This window comes from Lathyrus oleraceus, chromosome 3 (genome assembly GCF_024323335.1).
Source record: "Lathyrus oleraceus cultivar Zhongwan6 chromosome 3, CAAS_Psat_ZW6_1.0, whole genome shotgun sequence".
Taxonomy (NCBI): domain Eukaryota; kingdom Viridiplantae; phylum Streptophyta; class Magnoliopsida; order Fabales; family Fabaceae; genus Lathyrus; species Lathyrus oleraceus.
In genome coordinates, this window is record NC_066581.1 from 227,429,485 (window position 1) to 227,447,759 (window position 18,275).

The window sequence follows — 18,275 nt, forward strand, 5'->3', positions numbered from 1 at the left end:
TCTTTACTAGAGAAAGAATATCCAAGAAAAATACCTTCAAAGAATTTTTCATCAAACTTACCGAGATTGTCTTTGTCGTTGTTTAAGACAAAGAATTTACATCCAAATGTATGAAAATGAGCAATGTTTGGTTTTCTTCCCTTGAAGAGTTCATAGGGGGTCTTTTTCAAAATAAGTCTAATAATAACTCTATTACTTACATGACATGTCGTGCTTATCGCATCTGCCCAAAAGTATTTTGAAAGATTTGAGTCACTAAGCACCGTTCTTACAAGTTCTACTAGAGACCTATTCTTTCTTTCCACCATTCCATTTTGTTGAGGAATCCTTGGTGCTGAAAAATTATGGAATATTTCATGTTCTTCAAAAAAAAACTCTTCAAAAGGAGCATTTTGGAACCCTCTGCCATTATCGCTTCTTATGGAGGCTATTTTTAGTGATTTCTCATTTTGAATTTGCTTTGCCTATTTCTTGAATATTTTGAATGCATCAATTTTCTTTGAGTTTTACCTCATTAGTGGCTTCATCATCAATCAAGCATTCATCCTTGGTGAACTTGATCTTGAAGCCTTTGTCGCAAAGTTGGCTTATACTAAGAAGATTATGCTTTAGTCCTTCAACATAAAGAACATATTCAATGAATGTGAAAGGTGGTTCTCCAACTTTTCCTATGCCAAAAATCTTTCCTTTGTTGTTGTCACCATAAGTGACATCCCTTGGCCTTAAGCACTAGATTTAAAAATTTGTTGTTATCTCTCGTCATATGCTTAGAACAACCACTATCGAGATACCATAGATTTGTAATGGTCTTTAAGAATACCTACAAAACAAATTAGGTTTTGTTAGGTGCCCAGATTGCTTTGGGTCCTTCATAATAGTTCCTTTCTTGACCCACACATAATGCCCATTTTCCATACTAAAATTCCTCACATAGCAAGCATTAGGTGTATGGAGACTTACACCACAATAGAAACAAGTAGGAAAAAGTTACTTTTATATCTAGGAACATAAGTTTTCTTCTTGACAAATCTTTTGCTTTTAGGATAATGATGAAAATTGTTAGATTTGTTCACTATTTCTTTATTGGATTTGTCACTAGCCTTAACAAAGATGGTTTTACTAGAACTTGATTTATTAAATTTAGAATACCCGCGTCCACTTTTATCATTTGCATATCTTTCTTGACTAAGGACAACATCTAATCCAATTTTTCCTTTTTCATATTTCAATGACTCTTTTTAATTGTACAATTTGGAAGGAGAGAGATTCATATTCTTTGCATACAAAATTATGTTTTTGTTCATTAACAAAGTTGTGTTTATCAACTTCAAATCCTTTTTCATGGTGTCAATCTTTTCTTCAAGAGATAAGATTTGTTTCTTTTGATTAAACACCATTTTATAAAGAATTTTACATTCATTTAGAAGTTCATATATGGCACCTTGTGCATCATTATCATAAATAGAAAATTCATTACTAACCTCTTCATCTTCATTATCATAATGATGTGAAGCCATTAAGACACATTCGTCACTTTCCGAGTCAGATGACGAACTTACTTCATTATCTTCCCACACAATGTAGGCTCTTTTAGATTTTGAGTCCTTTCTACTTTTGAAGTCATTCTTCTTGGTGAGTTTTGGAGAATCCGTCTTTATGTGTCCTTGCTTTCCACATTCATAGCATGCGACATTTGGTGTTGACGTAGAAGTATCCTTTTTCTTGAAAAATTTCTTTCTTTTTGCATAATTCAAGGATTGTTCATTATTACCAAAAAATTTACCAAGCCTTTTTACAAGGAGCATGCAATTCTCATATTCTTACGGAGCATCATATTCTTGTTCTTCTTTTGAGACAACTTTCAAAGTAGTGCCTTTCGATTTCTTTTCTTGATTCTCATGCTTTTCAAGACTCCCGAGTTCAAGTTCATGTTCTTGTAGTTTTCCAAACAACGATGCGGAAGTCATGGTAGAAAGACTTTTCTTTTTCTATATTGCCGTTAATTTTGGTTGCCATTCCCTGGTTAAAGATCTGAGTACTTTAAGATTAAGATCATCGTTAGTAAAGGTCTTACCAAGAAAAATCAAATGATTTGTCAAGTGTACAAATCTTTTTCTAATGCGACGATGGATTCTCCGGGCTGCATTATGAAGCATTTAGTTTAAGAGTATCTTTTCCTTCTATGGCCTTGAGTCTTTTCTCTAACACGCGGCATCTTTTAGAAATCTCATCATCTTGTGGTTGTTCAGCATTAACCACTAGGCTTGTTCCATGGGAATCTGGCACGGAGAATGCAAAGTTGTGATACTCAACAGCATCATGACATAAGGAATCTTGAACAACATGACGTTCTTGTACAGTAGAGTTATCAACTGGGGTTTGCACAAGCTGAGGTTGGATAAGACCATTTACTATAGCTAGCATAACATTCTCAACAACTGCAGTCTGTTGAATGTTGTCTTCCTTCTTTGCTAAAATTATCATAGCTTCCACAAGTTGGTCTAGCTGATTTTTCATCGAGTCCACATCTCCTCTCAATGCAATATGACTTTGCTCCAACGGATCCATGATCTTTCAAGAGCTACTTCAAGTATGATATTAGTATCGGGAAATCAACTGCAGGTTATGGACGAAGGATGGATAAGTTTTTTTGTATTTATTTTATGGTGAAAAATGATATGAAATGTATGATGATGAATGCAAATGCAATGATATGTGTATGAATGTAGTGACATGTTTAGGATCATAGGTTCAAAGTGTTCTCAGACGGATCAGAATAATGGGTAAATGACAGGTATCTCTGATTAACGTAACCCCATGGGTAAGATCTACAGTTGGTAGGTTCCTAGAGTCACAAATATTTCTTGAAGACGTCACTGTTGTGACGAAGACTCGTCGGACAATAATATCCTTAAGAAGATATCGTCTAGGTGAGATCTTCGTATTATCCCAACAAGGAAGGCTCCATGGGGATTCTACTACACAACTTTTAAGTCCAAGGTTCTAACAAGGTTCTCAGAGTCATAGATCGAGGTTGGAAATATTACTGTAAGATAGTAATACATCCAAGGGATCTCATCTGATTGGGGCTTTCGTATTAACCCAACAAGTCTGAAACTTCATAGGTAAATACTACATAACCGCCGGATATAGTGGGTTAAAAGGTCCCTAGAGTCATTGATTCAACTTGAGAATACTATCGTCGTGATGAAGACTCGTCGGGCAATAATATCTCAAGAGAATCTCCTCTAGGCGGGGTCTTCGTATCTTCCCAACAAGGAAGACTCCTTGTGGGCGTCCACTACGCAACCACCAAATTAATCTTATGGTTTTTCTCAGACTCGGGTGGAGAGCCTATCTCACAAAGCACCACTAATTAGAGAGCCCCCAAATAAGACATAGTTAATAAATCACAATACAATAATTATGACAGAATAATAACAGAATAAAAAGAACAAACAAACAAACAAGATTAACACACAATACAGAAACTGAACTAAATTAGGCTTCACTCTCTTTTGCTTGGAGCTAGTCCCCAGCAGAGTCGCCATCTGTCGCATCTCAAAAAATACGATTCCTCGCGATGGTCGCGGAAAAATTATTGGTTCGAACAGAGTCGCCACCGAACTTTATTCATTCCGATGAAGGAATAGGAAAATATCGATAAAACCTTTAGGAAATTGAATAATGGTCGTCGCAACCATATTCGGGTTCAAGAGTTGATTATGCAAGGGGAAGGTATTAGCACCCCTCACGTTCGTTGTACTCAACGGGAACCTTTTAGTTCAATTTTGTGATTTGAATGTTAACTTGGGTTGTTTGTTTTCTTCGGGTTATAAAATATATTGAAAATAGAAATTGATGGGAACCTCAGAAAGGGAAAGGGGAGGTTTTTTATTAGTGTGCTCGCGAAGATACATCAATCTCCTGCCTACGTATCCTTATGGTGCAATAAGGAAATTAGAGCATTCGTAGTTCGGGGAACTGTGGTTGGTTGGTGTCTTTTAGCGAACAGTTGTTTAGATCGCATTCTAAAGGCTAAACGTTGGTTTGTCTACTCTCGACGGAGGCTTAAACACTAGTTTGTTCTGCGCATTAGAAATGATTAAACAGTGTTCTTTCTGAAAAGATTTTTGATCACACGAGGGTGACAAGTTGGATTAATACGTTTGACGTTTTGTTTGATTGGTTATGATCGCACGAGGGCGAGAAAAAGATATATTTGATGTGTTAAGATATTTTTGTTGGATGACGATTACTCGGATAGTCGAGTAAGCCAACTCGTATCCTAATAGTCGAGGGGAGGAATCGAAGGCTCTAGACCCTCTCCTTTTTCATCCTTAATTGTAAACAGAGTTTGATAAAATTAAGGTGTTTTTGAACGGATGATGAATACTCGGATAGTCGAGTAAGACAACTCGTATCCTAATAATTGGGAAAGGGAATAGAAGACTCTATACCACTTTCTTTTTCATCTAAGTGATTGAGAAAACATGTTTGTGTATGGTTGAAGTATTTTAGATAAACGACAAATGATCGGATAATCGAGTAAGGCAACTCGTATCCAAGCATTTGAGGAGAGGAATCAAAGGCTCAAGACCATCTCCCTTTTCGTGTAGATTATTGTGAAAATGATTTGATTAAGTTATATGTTTGTGGGAAAGTGACAATTGTTTGACTAACCGAGTAAGAGAACTCGTATTCAATCAATCGAGGAGAGAAGTTGAAGGCTCAAAATCATCTCCCTTATTATTATGAAAATAATTTTATTTAATCTTGGTTTAAGGTTTGTAAAGAAACGACGATTGTCTAACTGACCGAGTAAGAAAACTCATATTCAAACAATCGAGGAGAGGAGTTAAAGGCTTAAAAGCATCCCCCTTTTAATTTCATTATCATGAGAATAAATTGATTTTATTATGTTTAGGTGGATAGGAGTGACAACTATTTTACTAACCGAGTAAGAGAACTCGTATTCAAATAATCGAGAAGAGGATTTGAAAACTCAAAACCATCCCCCTTTTCATTTCCAAATGAAATGGTATCTAATCGTGATTAGATGTTTTAATTAATTTTGAATAAAATACTCGACATTGGATCGAGGCTTGGATTTGTGATTATGAATAAATTGAATTATTTTTAGTGAATAAATCATCTAATCGGTTATTTAATAACCAAATAGGTCTCATTGTAAGAAAGCCCAAGAGTAAGCTATGTGAGGTTGATGACGATGCTTTAAAAGCGATCGACTTACAAAGGTTTGAAAAATGACTTCGATATTGAATTGAAGAGTGTAATTCATTCGTGATTTGAAGCGGCTTTGGATTGATGATGAAAAGGTTTGGAATAAAATCGAAAGTGATTATGAATTGATGGAATAGTTTCGGTTTGGGAATGATTATTGCTACAAAGGTGAAAGAAATCAATCACGTTTTTTTATTAACAAAATTAAATAATTAAAATTCGATTAAATCACTTATTTAATATAATAAAAAATAATTACCAAAATTGTTTGATTAAAATCAAACATTCAAGATAATTAGAATTAATTATTAAAATTAACTAACTTAAACAAAGTTTGATTAATTAATTAATTCAATTAAAATTAAAATGCCCGGACAAAATTGGGGTATGACAGCTGCCCCTATTTAATTACCTTGAACCAGAAAGTAAGAATGGCAGCAGTCTTCGTACATTCGTAGTGGAAGATAATTAAATACGAAAAGACCTAAATTTTGTCCTCTGAAATGCAAGGAAGAAATGCAGAAAGAAAATGCAGTGAGAAATACAGTAAGAAAAGTTATCAAAAGTTAAAATGAAACAGTCAAGACTCTCTGGGAATTGTCAGAACAGTATCTTGAGCTGAGCACAAGGGGTTTTCTGAGTATCAATGAAGCAGTATCCCATATGATATAATCGAGATATTTCAACAAGGGAGTGATACCTCAACCGTATCTAAGATTCTCCAAGGATACTTAGAGGAATACCTCTAAAAATCGAATAAGACTCTTCAGATTGATGAAGCAGCAATCTCAAACTACAAAAATGAGAGTTGAAGTACCATCTTATCTGATAGAATTAAGATATTCCAGACCAAAGAAATGATGTCTTAATTAAATCTAAGACTCTCCAAGGATACTTAGAGCAGTATCTCTAAAAAAAATGAGATTCTTCATATTAATGAAGCAGTATCTCAAACAGAGAAATGAGCTTCTTCAGATAAATGAAGTGGCATCGCAAATGTTCATCTGTTGGGGAAATATTTAAGAAAAGACTCCTTTTGAGGGAGATTTACTAGAAATGCTCTGCAGGGGAAAAGCTCATAAGATACTTTTTAGGGTAACCTCTGCTTGGGGAGCAATGCTAGCAAAGAAAATGCTGGGAATATCATTATTAATCATAAAGTTGAAAAAATGGCTTACTGGAAAATGATTCCACGAGCACATGCAGGGTAGTAACTTTATCTGGAAATGAGAAATGTCCAAACACATGAATGACCTTGGATCCTGATATTTTGGTGTGATTTTTGTATGATGTTCCAGTTTGGGTAGAAATACTATGCATGAGAGGATGCATGAAATGTATGCAGTATGGAATTGTTGGGGGTATTTGGTTATTGATCGCGACTTTATGAGTCTATTGGGGTATTAACTGCAAGTGCACAGTCTAATCGCGTAGTTTTAAAAGATATCGATCCCACAGGGACTTAATGAATCGATATACCGTTTTTCTAGGGTTACTTCGTAAAGCTAAGGCGGATGATACTTTGGTGATTAGGGGGAAAAGTAAAACTAAAATTGGATCTAGATTAAATATCAAATAACGCGGATATCGGTATGTAGTTCGTCGTAATTAGGGAATCAAATCTTCGTTGGTTTCTTAGTTTTAAAATAAGTCCTTTCATTAGACACTATTGATTAAAAGCCTTTTCTCAAACTCTCGCTCTGTTGAATAGACTATGATTTTACCTTAACGTACGCTCTCACTATTTAGTTAAAACTAAAATCACTTTTTGAAAACAATAGAATCTATAGAAACTCTTTTTATTAAAATACTAACGGTTTAAACACCCTCGTCTCAAACTCTCGCTCTGTTGACTTAGATTATATGATTAAACTTAAATGCTTAACTCTCGTCCTCACATTTAACCCTTAAAAATACTTTTTGAAAATGATTAGAATTTAAATAACTCTAAAAATTGCTTTCGCCCTGATTTAAAGTTAATGTCCAATTTACACTGTCCAGTTAAAAGCTCAAACTGTCGTTCTATTGGTTTTAACTTCTTTATGTCTTTTACTCTCGTACAAAAACTTTGGTATTAACTCTGTAAATTGAGACCATAAAAAGAGTGACTATATTTTAAAATAAATTTAAACCGACTCAGTTTTGATTTCTTTATTCCGCTTACTTTACATACCGATATCTAAGTTTATTTAGCCAGACATGCTAAACAAGCCTAAACAATAATTATGCTTAAATACAGCCATATCAGACAAACAGTATAGATAAACAGCAGTACAGAGCATATATAAATTAAAACAATAAATTAATGAACCTGTAAAATTAATAGAAATCTTGGTTGTTCTCTAACTTCGATGCTTAAACACTCCACCACAAACCGGTTGGATTTGTTCTTCACAATCTTCGATCAGACAGAAAAATAAAACGAAGGAATAAAATACTATGATCTAACGTAAGGTTAGATCCAGTAAAAGTTACACAATAGTTTCCGGTGTAGAAACTATTGTGAGAAAATTAATTGAATGCCTAAAAAATTAAGCTAACAAAGAAAAAGGAAGTAAAAATGCTAAGGTAATAAACTGCTGAAGAAAATATGGAATGCTGATAAAAATATAATGCTGTAAAAATAATGCACGGCGTGGAAATCTGGAAAAAAAAGGAGAGCTTCAGGGCACCACTTAAGATCTATTTATATTAATCCATCATGTAACCGTTTCCCAAAAATTCCTTCAGTAGGTTTCCTCGTGTCAACGAGTCAAGCGAAGAAAAATGGCGAACGTGCTTCTGTTACGCGTCAAAGCCAAAGAAATAGGAATGGGGTGTGACGCTCGTCACACCCTGTGTTACGCTCGTAACGCTAAGCAAAGGGGCGTGACGCTCGTCACGCCTTGTATGGTGGTCGTCACAGCGCTTCAGCGCTTCTCCTTGTAGTTGTGGACTGAGCTTTAGTGGAATGCTTCTTTTTGGAGAATCCTCTTTTTGCACCTTTTTTTTTTCCTTTTCACACATGCTTCAGTTTATGTTACCTGAAATAAATAGAAGGAAAATACCAAGTAATATCGAATAATATAAAATAAATCGAATCAAATAATAATATAATTTAATTAAATCGAGTCCAAAAATGTGATATTATTTCATGTTATCAAACTCCCCCATACTTAGACTTTTGCTTGTCCTCAAGCAATATACAATGTATAAATCGATTTATAATATTAGCCAGATGAAATTTCAAAACACACATCAATTCGTACCAGGTTGCAAGTAAATCTTGTTTAGGAATAACCTGAGTTTAGTCTTAACATCAACAACTACCGTCACAACATCAGATAACCCCACCTTATGCAAACCAGTTCGAGTCATGCTATTATAGCTAGCCTAGTTCTTTTACTCTTATTTCACCCGTTTTCATTCTAGCGAAATCACATCAAGCCCTTTATCGTTTCGCGCACATAGTGGAGTAACCGGTTAGTGATTCTGATCCCCTTTTAGCTAGAAGCTCTGGTACATAAGTTGGATAACTTCGTTATTTAGTCCATTGCAAATTGCGGGGATCGGACCGTAGTCCGTCCTACCAAGTTCAGCACCAGATACCTGCTGAACCAACTCATAATGGATCTTTCATATTGTGCTTTTATAGGGTCCGCAACCTTTGGATTAAATGATCTGGTAAGGATCACCTAACTTACTTAGTGTTTTTCCTTATATATATTTTTTATGTTGTTTTGGGAATCATTCACTTATATTCATCGGCTCTCCACGTAGTTTGCTATTAAGATGGTGCCGACTTCTCGTATAAACTACTCGGGGTTACTATAAGACTAAAAGTGCAAGGAATTGGTATAATAGGTACTTATTCTGATCTAACATGTTGAGGTGGTAATAATTTTGTCTTGATTTCACTCAAGTTTTATAAAATGAGCAACCTTTATACTTATTGAGTGTGTCAAGTGTTAAATTTTTTTTGTTATGGCTCAAGAAAATTGAGGGGAATAGATAATACAAAATTTTCACACTAGGGACTCGACTTAAAATAAATATATTATATTTATATATATATATATATATATATATATATATATATATATATATATATATATATATATATATATATATATATATATACATATATATATATATATATATATATATATATATATATATATATATATATATATGTATATATATATATATATATATTTTTTTTATAAGTTAATAAAAGGGAAATAACAATGAAAGGGAAATAACATACTTGAAAGAGGAATGTTGGAAGAGAAATAATCATAACGGAAACAAAGTTTTTCCCCCCCCCACACTTAAATGAAACATTGTCCCCAATGTTTTAAAGAAAAGCGAAAAGAAGGGAAAAATAAATAAATATGCTCAATTCTGCCTGCGTCCTCTTGTTCTCGGACCCGGTGAGCGTTGACGTACTTCCAAGTCATGAAACCTGTTGAGCAAGTCAGTGAACCGCTGGTCGGTTAACGCATTCCTCGCTTCCTGTTGATGTTGCATCTGGCGCATCAGTTGCATCACTTCGTTATTCTGCACATGCATGGCATCAATAGCATCCATGATGTCATCATTAGTTGCTGGCCTTCTTCTTCGACGACGTCGGGAGGATTGACTAGTTGCATTATCGGAAGGATTAAGCGGGACTGACTGTTGTTCAGGACCTTGATCACCTTGCTCCATTTCCTCAAACTCGTCCGGGGCCGGGTTTGCTTGTGTAGGGTCGGTAGCTTCGGGAGTATTCAGATCGTAGATGAATCGGTCGGGGTTGGTGACATCTGTGAGGGCAATGTTGGGCAAAACAACGCTTGGGACTTCTTGGTTATTCACCATAAGATAATACCTTCCGCCTACCCTATTTTTGATTAAGCGGCTGGAGCGACAATAGCTTATATCCATAAATAGGGGTGGCAGAGATTGTAAATTTTGAAGTCGGTCCCCTAGATTCAGACCAAGTGCTATGGTGGTTATTAATCCTCCAATCACAAAAGGTTGGCGGCCTCTAGCACATAGGGTGCAGATATGGTGAAATAAGAAAGAAGCGGCGTTTACCTTTGTATCCATTTCAAAGACGCAGTGGAGGAAGAATAGTTCCTTCGCATTGACTTTGCTGTTGTTGGGTCGACCAAAAATGGTGTTTTGCAGAATGCGGATAAAATACCGGATAATGGGGTTATGTATGTGTGAAGCAAGTAGTGCATCCCAATTATTGGTTTCCACACCAGATATTTTTCTAAAGAGGTCGAAGGCGTTTATGTGCCACTGTGAGTTCGGAGGGATTCTTGGGTGGACTTGGCCTCCTACAGGAAAGTGTAGCATGACACTCAACTAATCCTGGGATAGTAAGTACTCGGTGTTGAACATGCGGAAAGTTGCGGTACCGGTTAAGTACTCGTCTTCACCGGTTGGAGTGGTGTATGAATAAGAACTTAAAAATTCTAAGGTGAGTGATGGGTAGGTAGGTTGATTTTGTGAGCAAAGAAAAGTTAAATCAGAAAGCCTAAGTAGCCATTGCACACCTTGAAGTAATCCTAATTCTTGTAAACAATTTAAATCAGGATACCTGGTAGATACGACACCTCGTTGTTGGAACCGATCGAACTGCTCTCGTTGATAGTTATCATCTTCAGATCGGAAGATGATATTTCCAAATTGTGGGTTCTCTCCCATATTGATAGGTAGGTTGAAAGAAGGAAAGGGAATGAAAATGTATTTGTATAGAATGGTTTGTTGGAATGATGTGGTGTAGGAAGAAAGGTATTGTAGGTATTTATAGGAAAAGTTTGGGAGTTGGGAAGAGGAGTGGGTGAGAGAAAAATAAATGTGGATGAATGTGAGTGGAATGGTGTAAAGAGGTGGGTTAATGGGGAAAATAAAAAGGTGGAGGGATTAACGGTCGTGTCCTCAACGGTCAGCAACGGTTTACGAACATTCACGCTGTCACGCTCGTGACAGAAGGTGTTACGGACGTCATGGGTTGCGTGGCGACCGTGATGGCTTGTGTGACGCTCGTCACACAGGTGCTTGCAACGGTCACTGGCGCTCTGCTTACGTGGGTGCTTCATAAATTGTTTTTATTATTATTATTATTATTATTATTTTGTTTATTTTTAGTTTATGTTTATTTTAATTGCTATTGTAATATTTTTGAATTGCCATGTATGCTATTCTACTACACACCATAGTGTATATATATATTTTTCTCTAATAGGCTATGTAAGTAGTAGCATATAGTGAATATCATTACTGGTAATGGTAGATATTGCATAAATCAAAATAAAATAAACCAATAATGCCAATAGCTCCATAAAAATAAACATAATGTAATATATGAAAATAAAATAAAGCATGCGGAAAATAAATCCTAAAATTAAAAATAATGTCAAACAAAACTATAGATCCTAAGACTAAAACTAGCTAACTTCAATTCGTCTAGCCAATTGTAGGATCTTTCACTGGAGGGGCAAATGAATTGACACGACGGTTCAACTCGAGAAAATGATTTGTCATAGTGCTCATGTATTACAGAATTTCATGTCCCATCATATTTAACTCTTCTCTCATGGCAGCTTGTTCTGACATCAAAGCTTGAATAGCGGTATTATAATCATTTCCGGGCATATGATGTCTAAGATCAGGTATTGCTGATTCTGCGAACGGGATAGGATGAGGTGGAGAGGCTGCATCATGGTAACCAGTTGGTGTCTGCGGATCAGACTCGGCATAAGGAATCTGGTCGTCACAAATCTCATAATCTTGGATGGTTTCAACAGATCTAACAGGAGAAGGTATTCCATCCAGGTTGTAAAGCCAATTGTTTCGGTCGTGGACACTAGTCATCGGACTAGGCATTGTGAATAGGTAAACATCTTGGTTATTAATTACTAATTCAAACTCTTCAGGTCCCAGATTTCTGATAAACAAAGTGTTGAAAAGGAAATGTATGTTCATAGACTCAATGCCACAAAAAGGGTTCAAAGCAAGCATGGGTTGGCGCAATCCAATAGCATTAGCAATCATAGTTATCAACCCTCCTATTTGAATCGGTGCACGGTCATCTTGAATAAGGAGGTCAAAACTCGCCAGCTTATAAGTGGCACCATTCACTGGACGGTTCTGGGAAGCACAGAATATTATGAAGAGTTCATCACGTGATACTGTGGTAATGTTTGATCTCTTTCCAAAAAGAGTGTGTGCTAGGATTTTGTGGAAATAGCGAAAAGCCGGGTTATGTATGTTTCCAGAGAGAAACTCATGTTCCTCAGGGTCGTCATTTCCCGTTAAACTTCCCCAAAAATGCTCAAGCTCTCTATATTCAAAAAGGTCTTCTTGGCTCATGGTGAATGTGTCAAAAGAAGTAGGGAACCCTAAAAGGTTAGTAAATTCTTGAATGTTAAACTGATACTCCATATTGAACATCCTGAATTGAATGAAACCTCGGTTTATTCCTTTTCCATGGTTTGGTAAATAGATCAGGGAGCTAAGGAATTCTAGAGTTAGCCTTCGGTAAGTAACAAATTGTCTGCGAATAGGAGTGGTTTCCCACCCTATTTGATTCAGCAGATACATGACACTATATCTTAGCCCCAGTACGATCATTGCATCTTCATCAGCATAGAAGGTTGGGTGCATCTCTCTCTCAGAAAGTTCTTCAAATTTTTGTCTCTGAGCTCTCCCTCTGAATTTGATACCCATGCGGTCAATATGTGCCATCAGGTTAGAGTTAACTAAAGAAAAGAAAAACAAGAGTTTTAGTCAGGATTTGGCCAAATGCCGAAAGAAGAAAAGAAGAAAAATTTAATTAAAATAAAGAATACGGAGAATGAAAACTAAATAAAATCAAAAAGAAAAGGGAATAATCAAAGGAGAAATAAAAATAAAAATTTGTGGGTTGTCTCCCACGAAGCGCTTTGTTTAATGTCGCTAGCTCGACATAAAACTATTAAATGTTAATCTATAAATTCTGAAGACATTACGTCTAAGTGCAGGACTTGCGAGTCTTCATTGTTCTCAGCATAATGATAATGTTTTAGACGCTACCCGTTTACGATAAATGGTTCAATAGATTTTCCTTTAATTTCTACAGCTCCACTGGGAAAGACATTGGTGATTTGGAAAGGGCCTGACCATCTAGATCGTAGCTTTCCTGGGAATAACTTAAGTCTAGAGTTAAACAAAAGGACTACATCGCCTTGTTTGAAAGTTTTTCTTGATATACGTTTATCATGCCATTTTTTCGTTCTTTCCTTGTAGATTTTGGCATTCTCGTAGGCGTCTTGTCTAAGTTCCTCTAATTTGTTTATATCAAGAATTCGCTTTTCACCGGCGGCCTTATAGTTTAAATTTAAATTTTTAATAGCCCAATAGGCCTTATGTTCTAATTCTACCGGGAGGTGGCAAGATTTTCCGTAAATAAGCTTAAATGGGGTTGTTCCTATGGGAGTTTTGTAAGCGGTCCGATATGCCCATAAAGCTTCAGGTAATTTTGATGACCAGTCTTTTCTTGACGTAGCGACTGTTTTTTCCAATATCTGTTTAATTTCTCTATTAGACACTTCCACTTGTCCACTAGTTTGAGGATGGTAAGGTGTTGCTACTCGATGTTTTACACCATACTTAAACAATAATTTTTCGAGTATCCTAGATATGAAATGCGATCCACCATCACTGACGACTATTCTTGGGACACCAAATCTTGGAAAGATTATATTCTTAAAGAGTCTAGTTACTACTCGTGTGTCGTTTGTTGGAGAAGCTATAGCTTCAATCCATTTTGATACGTAGTCAACTGCTACGAGTATGTACTTGTTACCAAAAGAAGGTGGGAAAGGTCCCATGAAATCTATTCCCCACACATCGAAAATTTCTACTTCCAAAATGCCTTTTTGTGGCATTTCGTCATGTCTAGATATGTTTCCTGTGCGTTGACACCTATCACATTTCTTGACAGCAGCATGCACATCCTTCCATATGTTTGGCCAATAAAGACCGACTTGTAGGATTTTTGAGCAGGTCTTGGATGTACTTGCGTGTCCACCATAAGGAGCGGAATGACAATGTTGGATTATACTTTCCTCCTCTTCTTCAGGTATACACCGACGGAAAATACCATCGGGGCCTCTTTTGAAAAGTAAAGGGTCGTCCCAATAATAATGTTTTATGTCATGGAAGAATCGTTTCTTTTGTTGGTATGATAAATTAAGTGGAACCACTCCGGCGGCTAAATAATTGACGAAATCAGCGTACCATGGTGTAACGCATATAGCTAAGGTGGTCTCTACCTGTTCATCAGCTCTATTTTCTTCCAAATTAGCTATAAGTTTATCGTACGAGAAATCATCGTTGATCAATGTTCTTTCCGGTTCCAGGTTCTCAAGTCTAGAGAGGTGATCTGCTACTACGTTTTCAATTCCTTTTTTATCTTTGATTTCCAAATCAAATTCTTGTAGCAACAAGATCCACCTTAGGAGTCTGGGTTTAGCGTCCTTTTTTGTTAAGAGGTACTTAATGGCAACATGGTCAGTGTAAACGATTATTTTAGCTCTGACCAAGTAGGAACGAAATTTATCTAGTGCAAATACTACTGTTAAAAGTTCTTTCTCGGTCGTGGCCTAATTCATTTGCGCTTCATCTAGAGTTCTACTCGCGTAATATATGACGTGAAGTTTTTTATCCTTTCGCTGTCCTAAAACAGCGCCTACGGTGTAGTCACTTGCGTCATACATTATTTCGAAAGGTTCATTCCAATCCGGGGTCTGCATTATGGGCGCGGAGATCAATGCTTATTTAAGTGTTTGAAATGCTTCTAAACATTTATTGTCGAAGATGAATTCAGCATCTTTCATTAATAGTCCGGTTAAAGGTTTAGTTATTTTAGAGAAATCTTTAATGAATCGTCGGTAAAAACCGGCATGTCCTAAGAAGCTTCGTACTTCTCTCACAATTTTCGGAGGTTGAAGGTTTTTGATTACTTCTATTTTGGCTTTGTCTACTTCAATTCCTCTATTTGATATGATGTGTCCTAAAACAATTCCTTCTTGTACCATAAAGTGACATTTTTCCCAATTAAGTACTAGGTTTACTTTTACACATCGTTCTAGAACTCTTTCTAGGTTTTCAAGGCATTCTTCAAAACTTTGTCCACATACGGAAAAGTCATCCATAAAGACTTCCATGATGTTTTCGAGAAAATCGGCGAATATTGCCATCATGCACCTTTGGAAGGTTGCAGGAGCATTGCACAAGCCAAACGGCATTCGTCGATAAGCGAAGGTACCAAAAGGACATGCGAACGTTGTTTTTTCTTGGTCATCAGGATGAATTGGTATTTGAAAGAAGCCTGAGTAACCGTCTAGATAGCAGAAATGAGAATGCTTGGCTAATCGTTCTAACATCTGGTCTATGAATGGTAAAGGAAAATGATCTTTTCGGGTTGCTTTGTTTAGCTTTCTATAATCAATGCACATTCTCCATCCCGATTCAATTTGTTTGGTTATAGTTTCTCCTTTTTCATTTTCGATTACGGTTATACCCCCTTTCTTTGGTACTACGTGTACAGGGCTAACCCATTTGCTATCAGATATAGGATATATGATACCTGCCTCTAATAACTTCGTTAATTCCTTCTTCACTACCTCACTCAGGATCGGGTTTAGTCTCCTCTGATGTTCCCTAGAAGTTTTACAGTCTTCTTCTAGCATGATGCGGTGCATACAAATAGAAGGACTTATCCCTTTAAGATCGGTGATGTTGTATCCTAGTGCGGTTGGATATTTTCTTAAGATATGTAGGAGTTTTTCGGTTTCGAGTTTTCCTAGGTCTGCATTGACTATCACTGGTCGTTCAAGTTCTGAGTCTAGGAATTCATATCTCAGATTTTTGGGAAGTGTTTTCAGGTCGAGGGTTGGTTTCTTAAGGCATTGCGTAGGATCCGATGTTACTGCTAAACATTGGTTCAGTCTGTCTTCTACACGACAGTCAGTCAATTCGTCATTTTCTAATTCTGTTTCTTTTATGTATTCATCGATGATATCCATGAAGTAACATGTGTCATCTATTGCAGGTGCTTTCAAAAATTTGGAAAGAATGAACTCAATTTTCTCTTCTCCTACTTCGAAAGTGAGTCGTCCTCGTTTTACGTCTATGATAGCACCGGCGGTTGCTAAGAATGGTATTCCCAATATAATGGGGGTAACTTCATCTTCTCTTATGTCCATAATTATAAAATCGGTTGGGATGTAGAATTGACCTATGCGCACGGGAACGTTTTCAAGAATTCCTACGGGATATCTAACGGAACGATCTGCTAATTGCACAGACATTTTAGTTGGTCTTAATTCTCCCATTTCAAGTCTCTTGCATATGGACAAGGGCATAACACTGATACCGGCTCCTAAATCGCATAGAGCTTTGTCTATGACAAATTTTCCTATGTGACAGGGTATAGAGAAACTACCAGGATCTTTAAGTTTAGGAGGCATATTTTGGATTATCGCGCTGCACTCAGCAGTGAGTGTAACGGTTTCGCTATCTTCAAGTTTCCTTTTATTAGAAAGAATTTCTTTTAAGAACTTAGCATATGAGGGCATCTGTGTAATAGCTTCTGTGAAAGGAATGGTGACGTTTAATTGTTTCAGTAGGTCAACAAATTTTTTAAATTGGCCCGCGTCTTTGGTTTTAATTTGCCTTTGAGGATAAGGGATGGGTGGTTTGTAAGGAGGTGGAGGTACATAAGGTTCTTTCTTTTCTACGGTTTCCTTGTTACACTCTTCCTTTTCCTTAGGTTTACTTTCTTCCTCAGTTGACTTTTTAGAGTTTTGGTTCTCAATCCTTGGGTCAGACGGTCCTTCTACCTCTGTTCCACTTCTTAATATAATTGCATGAGTGTGGCTTTTCGGGTTAGGTTGGGGATGTCCAGGAAATGTACCAGTTGGGGCAGCAGTAGGCGCTTGTTGTTGAGCTACTTGCGAGATTTGTGTTTCCAGCATTTTGTTATGGGTAGCCAGGGCATCTACTTTACTTGCTAGTTGTTTAATTTGTTCGTTAGTATGTACATTCTGGTTTAAGAAATCTTTATTGGTTTGCTGTTGAGAAGCTATGAAGTTCTCCATCATGATTTCCAAATTGGATTTTCTAGGAACGTTATTGTTAGGTGTAGATGGGGTCGGCTTTTGATATCCAGGAGGTATAGCTGGGGCTTGACTGGGAGCTTGTCCTGGTGCGTATAAAGCATTGTTACTCTTATATGAAAAATTAGGATGGTTCTTCCAGTTTGAGTTATAGGTATGCGAGTAAGGATTTCCTTGAGCATAGTTCACCTGCTCTTCTTGGATTCCTGTTAGGAGTTGACAATCTGTAGGAGTGTGACCTTGAATTCCACAGACTTCGCAATTTTGAGTTACAGCAACCACGACGGCTGGAGGTGATACATTTAAACTTTCAATTTTCTGGGCAAGAGCATCCACTTTTGCATTAACATGGTCAAGGCTACTTATCTCGTACATGCCTCCTTTTGTTTGAGGTTTTTCTACCATTGTTCTGTCGCTTCCCCACTGATAATGGTTTTGGGCCATGCTTTCGATAAGTTGATAAGCATCAGCGTAAGGTTTATCCATAAGCGCACCACCTGCGGCGGCGTCTATTGTTAATCTTGTGTTGTATAAGAGACCATTATAGAAGGTATGAATTACTAACCAGTCCTCTAAACCATGTGTGGACAAAGTCTCATCATGTCTTTGTATCTTTCCCATGCTTCGAAAAGAGACTCGTTATCTTTCTGTTTAAATCCATTTATCTGGGCTCTTAACATAGCTGTTTTGCTTGGAGGAAAATATCGGGCAAGAAAGACTTTCTTCAACTCATTCCATGTGGTGACTGAGTTGGAAGGAAGAGACTGAAGCCATCTTCTAGATTTATCTCTTAACGAGAAAGGAAAAAGACGAAGTCGAATTGCCTCTGAAGTGACACCATTAGCTTTAACAGTATCAGCGTATTGAACAAATACGGATAAATGAAGGTTTGGATCC

General features: G+C 36.8%; 1 non-coding gene across 1 annotated transcript; it reads left to right on the forward strand.

Moving 5' to 3' along the window:
* The first annotated feature begins 17,952 nt into the window (after window positions 1-17,952).
* LOC127134091 (small nucleolar RNA R71) lies at window positions 17,953-18,058 on the forward strand. Its single transcript, XR_007807862.1, has one exon. It is a non-coding gene; the product is annotated as a small nucleolar RNA R71 (small nucleolar RNA).
* Window positions 18,059-18,275: the final 217 nt, after the last annotated feature.